The sequence below is a fragment of the Macaca mulatta genome, chromosome 5 (genome assembly GCF_049350105.2).
Source record: "Macaca mulatta isolate MMU2019108-1 chromosome 5, T2T-MMU8v2.0, whole genome shotgun sequence".
In the NCBI taxonomy this organism is placed as follows: Eukaryota; Metazoa; Chordata; class Mammalia; order Primates; family Cercopithecidae; genus Macaca; species Macaca mulatta.
In genome coordinates this window covers 112,845,318-112,855,383 of record NC_133410.1, presented here as the reverse complement: position 1 = coordinate 112,855,383, position 10,066 = coordinate 112,845,318, and the positions used below count along the sequence as shown (strand labels likewise).

The following is a 10,066-nucleotide window of genomic DNA, read 5'->3' as shown; positions in this document are numbered from 1 at the left end:
GAGCTACAGCACAATAAGATATTTTGAGAGACAGCAGTCACATAACTTCAATTATAGTATATTGATATAATTGTTTTAGTATTATTGTTATAATCTCTTACTGTGCCCAATTTATAAATTAAACTTTGTCATAGGTATGTATGTATAGGAAAAAACATAAAAAGGGTTCAATACTATCTGAGGCTGCAAGCATCCACTGGGGGCCTTGGAACATATCCCTCAGGACTTTAATGGGGGACTGTGGTACTCATTGCTGATGAAGAGGCAGAGTGATAGAATTCTCATTCATTGTTGATTAAAATGCTTACATGTTTTAAAAGAAAACTCAAATGTATTTCTCTTATACAGACTGTTTTTAAGATTCTTACATATTACTATAGCAACCCATTTTGGAAATCAAAATTTATATACTATGTACTCTGAGTCTAAACAATACTACAAAATAAAATTGAACTCCACAAGCATACATTCCAAAATATTTATTTTTCTAAATATTCCTGTAAGAAACTATGACGTATTAAGACAACCTTTTGATTTTTCATATTTATGCTCTTACAGTTCATGACAAACAGGCATCACATTTTATTGAGAAATATTCAGTTGCCTTTCTGTCTTCTCACTTATACAAGTGAATTTTATGTAGGTGATTTTTTCCTCTAAAAAACGAATTTATTTAAACTTTAGTTTCCTTATTTATCTTTCAGCTATTCTTGGGTTTTTTCTATAATTTTAATACAAAATTGTCACTAAGAATATTTTAATGGTAGATTGGTGGTACACTGCTTAACTACTAACAGCAAACTGCAGCCACCCCAGATACATAAGACACATGGTACATTTCTTCATGGTTCAATCTGCTGAACTATGCAACCATCATAGTATTGTTTGTTTTATTGTAAAAAAATAAATAAATAAAATAATAAAATAAAAATTAAATCATTTGTGAAAAGTAAAAACATTATCTCTAACTTAACAACTTCCTTTTTCCCCAGATATAATCTTGGCCTTGCCCATATGCATTTATATTTCAAATAGTTGAAAGCATAAAAGTTATTGCATAAATGTTTCATTCCTATTCATATTCCTGATTTGTTTCAGCCGGTATCTGGATACAGTCATGTATTGCTTATCAATGAGGACGTATTCTGGAAATGCGTTGTTAGGTAATTTCATCATTGGGTGAACATCATTGTGTACTTACACAAACCTAGATAGTATAGCCTACTACACACCTAGACTATACGGTATAGCTTATTGCTCCTAGGCTACAAACCTGTACAGCATGTTACTGTCCTGAATACCATCGGCAAAATTGTAACATAGAGTAGTATCTGTGTAACAAAACATATCTAAACACAGAAAAGGTTCAGTAAAAATACAGTATTATAATCTCATGAACCTGCTGTGGTAAACATGGTCGGTTATTGGCTGAAACATCCTTATGTGACATATAACTGAAATTTTCATTTCAATAAAACAACACGCATCCCAGCACTTCCCTGATTTTGGAAAGGAACATGAAGACTGTTAGAGGCAGCACCCCTGGAGATTCACTGAGGGATGAGAAAATTTGAATGGCTGGGAAAGGAGGGCACTGTCTTGTAGGAAGTAGGCAGCGTTGTTAAAAAATTAGGCCTCTTAAAAATATTCTTTCATTCATTTATTTCATTTTTATATTTTAATAGTATTCCAAAAAGCATTCCTGAAATACTTTTAAATGTATCATTTTTAGTGGAATGAATACTGTTACAGTTCTAATTTATTTTAGAATAATTGCTAATATATCATTTGCACAATTAACAAAAAAGCTCTTAGAAGAGAACTGGAAAAAATATGAGATAATGGATAAAAACTAAAAATTGTGAGTGAAAATTTTTCTTAATATGATTTCGAATCCTTCTGCCTCTTCACAATTTCAATGTTAAATAGAGTGTACTGACTCTTCCTTAATTTTCAAAAGTCACACATGATACAAAAATAGTTTTTCTAAGAATTCAGATTTAATGGTTCCTTGAATGGAGTAAACCTATCTCCACTGATATGTCTACAAAAAAAGTGTATCTGTATTAGCTCTTAACTTTCTGTTGAAATTTTATTTTATTGAAAATAGTGCATTCTTAATGAATGCTGGCTTTAATTATCTATGGCATTTAAATTTATTCTGCCAGTCAATAAACAATTTCATTGAACATCTATTATATGACTGGTATGATATCAGATATTGGAATATTTAAAAAAAAGAATGAAACATGGTCATTGCTTTCATGAAACCCATTCTCCATTGAGCAGACAGTTATTTTAGCAGGGAAGTTACTTTAAGTGCAGAGATCTGAATATTGTGCCAAAGGAACCTGAAAGACATGAGCTCCCTTCTTATTGCTACTGGGATAGTTAGAAAATGCTAACTTGCATAGGTGATATCTGAACAGTCTTAAAAGATAAGAACTAGTTTGATACACAAGGAAGAAGGAATTTTTCTCCTTCTCCCTCATTTTTCATATCCAATCTATCAGGAAGTCTCCTTGATTTTTACCTCCTACACGTTTTTGGAATCTTCCACTTCTCACCGTCTCCAATCTGACCACTGTCATTCAGGTTACCATTATCTCTCTACCAGACCAATGCAACAGCACACTATTGTTTCTCAGTGCATTAATTCACTCATCCCTCTCTAAACTATTCTCCAGAATACAGTCAAATCCGATTATGTAATGTGTACCTGTCTGTGCTTAATCCCCTTTGAGGGCATCCACTGATGTTAGGATTAATATCAGTATTTTTAACCTGGATACCTGTACTCTGTATCTATGCCTGTCCTGTGCCTACAAGTTCAACTTCAGTACCCGCCACCTTCCCCACTTTATCTCTGTGTTCCATCCACACAAGTTTTCCCTCTGTTCCCTTTTTCAGGAATGTCCATTCCTCCATTTCTTACCTAGTTAATTTCCATTTATTTCTCCTATTTTAATCCTTTCTGACTACCATCTCCTCCTCCCAGGATTGATCAAAAACCTTTTACAGACTTTCTTATGGTGTCATATTATTTTCTTTCAAAGTACTTATCTCTGTTTTAAATTTTGCATTCATTACAGTGATTGTTCAATAACTTCCTCCCCCACCTTCTATGTCATAAATTCGTTTCGAGGAATAATAACTGCATAGTGTCATTCAATAATATTTGTGTTGAATCAACCAATGAATAAATGAGGAAAATAACATGCTTACTTTGGGGAGAAGGAAGCATGAACAATTTCAGACTCTCAAAAGAGCCTAAGTCTGGGATATAATAGACATTCAATGCAAGTGGAGTATAGGGTTCTACTGGAAAGTCAGTCCAGAATAACAAGAGACAGGACTAAAGGAATAGCTTGAAAACATACTATTAAAAGGCTTAGTGTTCCAGAATCAGTTCATATCTTATATAATGGAGATGAACAGAGGTTTAACTCAGGGAAGCAATCAACTCTGTCTTGGGTTTTGGCATTGTAATTCTGGTGATACAATAAAGGATGAACTGGACTGGGCAGAAATTACTGGGATGGAGATCATTTAGAACATTATTGCAAGAGATGATGTGGACAACAGAACAGAAGTAAAGGTGGAAAAAGGAATCCTGTATTTATAGATACCTCTAAGGTAAAATTAGCATCACCTGACAGTATGTTGATTGTTGGGTGTGAGAGAGGGAAGGCTTCTAGATAGGGGAACTAGATATATACCCTCTCCAGCAGCCAAGATAGATATCTGTGTGGTGAGAGTAACTTCTCATTCTGACATGCCAAGCTGAAGGTTCATGTAGTGTATCTAATGCACTTATTCAATAGCAATATTTGGACATATGGAGCTGGAGGTGATAGGTATAAATCTTCAGAATGCAAGGTGGTAGTTGAAAAGAAAGTGGATTAATTTAATCAAGGAAACCACCTAGAATTACATGAGCAAACTAAAAGAAATAGAGAAGAATTTGATGAAATAACAGCTTGAAAGTTTTTAAAGCCGAATGAGGTCCAGGAAAAATCCTGGTCTAGAAAGAAAGAAGTCTACAGGCAGTGCTCTACTGTGTGAAAGGCTGATGAGAAAGCAAACATATATGACACTGAGAATGGACTTTGGATTTGCAATTAAGGAGATATTAGTGCTTTCAGCAAAAACAATTTCAGAACAGTAAGTATTGATGTGGATTATTATGCATTGAAGGATGAAGTTAAGACACTAGAGACAGTCATGTAGTTTGCTCTTTCAAAATGTCAGTGAAGAGGGAGAGAGACTACGGTAATGACTTAAGGAAAGAGCAGATCAATAAAATATTTTATTTGTTTGTTATTTTTAAAACATCATCATCATGCACAAATATGTCATGCCTAAAAGGAAAGGGTGACTAGTAATATCAGATTAAAGGAAAACAAGCAAAAATTGTGGAATATTCTTAGTGCTTCTGTTTGATAAGATTTTTATGACTTGACATGGGAAGTGACACCAGAACTCATTAATTTATTTAGTCACATATATATAATGTATTTTACACATGTATATACATTATAAAAGCATCTCCGTCTCCTTAAGAACCTTACAATCTCATTAAAGAAAGAACATGAATAGGGAATAATACAAACTTGATTCATTAATTTAGCAAACAATAGCAATTCCTATCAGTCAAACATTTTGGAAGATGCAAAGACTATAGAAAAGAGCATGCCCTATATGTTTCTGACATTTGTGAAGCTTACATTGACCATTGAAAATGAAAGAAAAAGTAGATTTTGGGGTTCTTACAAAGGTTCTTTCTTGCATAGACAGTTGAGTTGTTCAATTTGGTGTTCCTAGGGTGAAGAAAAGGCGATCGCTGGAGAGTTCTATTTAGGCACCTGAATAAACCTCTATTATATTGATTTCAACACTCCAGGAGATGGGAGGAAGAATTCAATAAGAAAACCTTAAGATCAAGTAAATTAAAACACTGTCTCATCTCTTGATAGAAAAATGTCTATTATAGGAAATCAAGCTGCCATCTTAATGTCAGTGATAGAATAACAGGATGAAAAATTAAAACTAAACACTCTGTTATCATTTGACACCTGTACTCTAGGTTAATGAGGCAAAAATTTTGATATGCATATACAATTTTTTAATTTGTTCTAATGTGGGATATCATCATTTGTGATAGCCTGATATTTATATCTTAATTATAAAATATGTTCTCACTTGTTCTTCTCCAGCCCTGTCATGAGTAGACTATTTTGTCTCCTAAAACACATAAGCCTCTGATCCTAGAGGTGATGTAGATTACCTTCTTACTCCATATCACCACTTGTAGACCACCGTTTATTTTGCTTTTCTAAAAAATACCAGCTGTCAAATATCTGGTTGAATCATTCTTCCTATTTCATGTCTTAATTATGCACACTTCCAAATCCTTTCACACTCTGACTTTAAAGTTATGAATATAAGTCAAAACAACTCTGGCAAATATGCTGCATTTCCTTATTTCATTTATTTTCCCATGATGCCAGATGATTATTCATACCTTCTTTCTGCTCAAACCTCCAACATACCTTCCTTTCTCCTTTCTCTCAGGTACTTAACATCTTTTCTCTTATTTGTAAACCAAAAATAAAATTCTAAGCCCTCCAACCAACTGATGGATGCTCCCCCTCAGTCAAGGGCATTCCAAAATTAACCAAAAAACTAGTTTAGGTCATGATGGAAGCAGGGGTAGGATATGCGTCATTATATCCTCCTTTGGAATTCAGGCATAGCTGATCAGCATAAACATTAAAACAGAGATATTAAGACTGAAGAAAACAGACTTTCTGTAGCAATAAGATACCAAATTCCAGGCTGACTCTAGTAGAACATTACAGGACAGATAGAAAGCTCTGAAAGACATTGAAGCATTTTACCCTAAAATATATTTCTTTGACATATTTTGAAATGGCTCTGCAAAACTGTCTTTTATGGAGAAAAAGATTTATATTATATAGAGAATACCTATTCCTTTCCAGGTCTTTTCCCTGGTCCAGGAGAGAATTAACTAAGAGCCTGGCACCTCTTTTGGTCTGATAAGGGCTCTGAAGCCTGTTACCTGGAGGCTTCATCTGTATGGTAAAACCATGGTCTCTGCAAGCCCTTTTCTTAACCCCAAAATTCCTTTCTACTGATTCCAGTTCTTTAGATGATAACTCTTTCAACCAATTGCCAATCAGAAAATCTTTGAATCCACCTATGATCTGGAAGCCCCTGTTTCCAGTTGTGCCCCATTACCAGACCAAACTAATGTACATCTTACGTGTATTAACTGATGTCCTATGTCTCCCTAAAATGTATGAAAGCAATCTGGAACCCAACCACATTGGGCACATGTTTACAGGATCTCCTAGGACTGTGTCACTGGCCATTGGTCACTCATATTTGGCTCAGAATAAATCTCTTCAAATATTTTACAGAGTTTGACTCTTTTCATCAACATATTTCATAAAGAAAAGAGAAGCAATCCAAACAGAACTTCCATGAACTTCTATTATCTTTTCTACTTACTCCCATTGTACTCATTTGTATTCTATTTTTCTCTCCAATTGTAAAGGTAACTTATTTGAGAGCCTACCTACTGCCAACTTCTCAGTTTGGGCGCTGAGTTTCACCTCCTCTTACCTACTCAAAGAACTTACTTTTGAAATTATACCCTTTCTCTCATTATCAGTTTTTTCCCTCAATCTCTACTGGATTTTACTATTCTGATACAATCATGCTGTAATATTTTCTGTTAAAAATAACACCTCCCTAGATTCCATATATTCTAACTACCACTCTTTTTGATTACTTTTATAACACTCCTTTAAAAAGTTGTTCAAATTTGCAAACTTCACCTTTTTACTCCCCATATCTATTTGAACCTATCCCAATTAGACTTTCCCCACTGAACACCTTCACATTGCTGAACGTAATAATTAATCTCTTCTTACTCAACCCTTAGCAGTATTTGGCATTGTTAATCACTGCACTCTGTTTGAAAAAGTCTTCATTTGACTTCTGGGATACCCAGACCCACTGATTTTCTTCATACCTCGCCCATCATTCTTTATTTGCCCCCTTTGCTGCATCCTTTCCTTCTGTCCACACTGTAAATGTTGATATCCCCAATGGCTCAGTTTTTGGACTGCTTTCTACCCATGCTTATTCCTTCACATACTATTTGTACATTAATGAATCCCTAATTCTTACCTTCAGCCCACATTTCCCACCCCACATTCCTTACATTTTATCTAGTTCTACATCTTTACCTGGATTTGTAATGTGTCTCATATTTACAGATCTATGACAAAATTCTTCATTCCATTCACCTGAGACTTGTTATGAATTTAAAGTGAGATTAGTAAATATAATATTTCCATTTTCTTACAAGTTAAAGTTAACGCAGTTCAGGTTTTGAGTAGGGAAAGATTTGAATTTAACTAGAATGTGCTTTTCTAAAAAGTTAACAAGAAACAAAAGAGGCCAAGGCAGTTTAAGCGGTATGTGTCGTGTGATCCTGACCCACAAGCCTTTGATCAGTTGACCCTTGGCTGTCTCTCTGACCTCATTTTCTACCACTGTCTCCCTGTCCACACCTCTCCTGCCATTCTGGTTCCCTTGCACTTTTCAATCTCTGAGTCTTTGGACCTGCTGTGCCTTCTTCTCTGAATACTTTTATCCCAAATAGTCACATGACTTGCTTCTCTACTTTACACCTCTACTCAAAAGGTGCATCTCAGAAAGAACTTCCCTCATTAATTGATCTGAAATAACATCTTCTATCACTCACTGTCCTCTCATTCTATTTTATTTTCTGTTACAGCATTTATAGCTATCTACTATAGTCTATACTTATTTCCTTCCACACCTTTAAGCATATATGGACATGAGGACAGAGATTTAGTTTCTCTTATTTATCTAGAATTTAGACAGCACATGCTACATAGCTGAGACTCAGTATTTGTTGAATAAATAAATGTTTACTTAAAATATCTAGTATGTGGGAACAACTCAGATGTTACTGATTTGATCATAGTATTAATATTCTTACAGAAATATCTATGGCATTTTCTGCTTAATAACAACAGAAACTTCACATAGTGTGCTTAAAGAAGCATATGGAAAATAAGCATCATTCTGATTACCATCATTAATCATGAAGAAAAGTACCATTTGAAAACTGGGACGTTATCAAGGTATATTTTCAGTTTCATATGCCCTAATATTTTGACTAACTACAAAGAAACAAAAAGGGAGTTAAAATTATCAGTTTTTTTCTTTCTGATCATTCTAGTTTGCTTCTGCAGATCTATTATAAACATTGAAAAGAACTTTAAAAGGTGGAGGTAGAGGTTAAACTCAATAATCTCTACAATGCTTTTCATGATCCAAATTGAAGCACATTGTACTACCAAGCCTATTGGGTTATGTCTATTTTTCTCAAATTGCTGCCTTGCATGCTCTTCCTTATCTCCAATGGAGCTGTGTAATGCTAAAGAATTCATGCTTTCAGATAGATATAGAGCAATAAAATCTCCTATAAAAGTCAAAGTTACATTTTTTCTGAGATATATATCTGGAGGAAGAAAATATATCTACAATTGACAATTTAATTATGGTCTTTAGTTTAAGAATATTGTATCATACAATGTTCACTCTCAACTCCTTCAAGTCTGAATCATCAGACCATTAAATTGCCTTGTTTTTCATCACCACATTGCTCAAAAATATCAAGTTTACAGTGCATTGGCTAAGGTTATAACAGACATTTTGAAATATATGCAGATATTCTATTATGAGAAATCAGATCAAAATAATAAAATCTAGTATTGGGGGCAATTTCACTGAATGAAATGCATTTTCTAAAGTGTTAGACAGAGGAAGGAAGACAAGAGTCCAATTCAAAATCCTATCAAAATTAGGAATGAAAATGCTTATTGTTCTCCTCAATGTGTATGCTATTGATTTTTAATCACATATTTTAGAAATAGAAGTGATCAGTACCTGTTTAATCTTTTCCTCTGTGTTAATTCTTGGTCCTCTTCTGCAAGTGCTTTTGGTCCCCCATTCTCTGGATAAATTAAGATTTTAAAACTGTGGGTTTTGTCCATATAAATTTTTATTGACATCTTGGCTTTATATACCTAGGTTGTAGGTTTTTCATTATTATATGTCACTCCTTGATCAGCCATTTACAAACCATAAAATTCTTCCCTCAAAAGTTAAGTGTAGGTAAGATTGTCTCTCTGGTACCACTTCCCGAACTTTCAGTCAATATTTCATATTATTCATGTACAGTTACACTATCTTAGAGAAAATTGCCAGCACATTCCCGAAGTCTGGCAAATCATATATTAACAAAATAAGATTTAGAAGAAAGCTTGGGCACTTCAATATTACATAAATCAGGAAGCTTCTTTAAAGCTGGTTTTTCTCACATATTAGGAGGGATCCTCATTTTACAACAATACAGCAATACCTACTTTGTAAAGTTTTTGCAATTTTAACAATGCCTTGCACAGGCCAGCTGTTAAATACATGCTGAATGACTGATTCAAATAATATATTACTCTTTAAGACATTTTGCACAAACCTTGAACCATAGTAAGCATTAAAAACGTGGTAGAAATAATGGCACGTGTATAACTATGTGACAAACCTGCATGTTCTGCACATATATCCCAGAACTTAAAGTATAATAAAAGCAATAATAATAATAACAAAACATGGTAGAAGTAGTAACAGCAATGATAATGATGCCAGCACTTATTGTAGTTGTAGTGAAATATTAATACTAACTTATTTAATTAGGGGTTGCTAGATCATTTATCCAAATATTGAGAGTAACAATAATGGTGGTCCAAACGATCAGGTTTCTATAATATATTGTAGATATGATCGATGCTTTCCTGTTCATATCTTCCTCTATCTTTTTCTGTATATATTTACAAAACAAACTTTATAGTGTATTTCTCTTCTAGTTTCCCCATCCCTCCAGGCCTACTCTAAACATCCCAACATCCTGTATAGAGTCAGTTCTATGATATGGAATTGGTAA

The 10,066-nt window shown here is 34.0% G+C and overlaps 1 non-coding gene across 1 annotated transcript; it reads right to left on the bottom strand.

Annotated features, from left to right (window-relative positions):
• Positions 1–814: 814 nt before the first annotated feature.
• LOC114678585 (small nucleolar RNA SNORD77) lies at positions 815–882 on the bottom strand. Its single transcript, XR_003730019.1, has one exon. It is a non-coding gene; the product is annotated as a small nucleolar RNA SNORD77 (small nucleolar RNA).
• Positions 883–10,066: the final 9,184 nt, after the last annotated feature.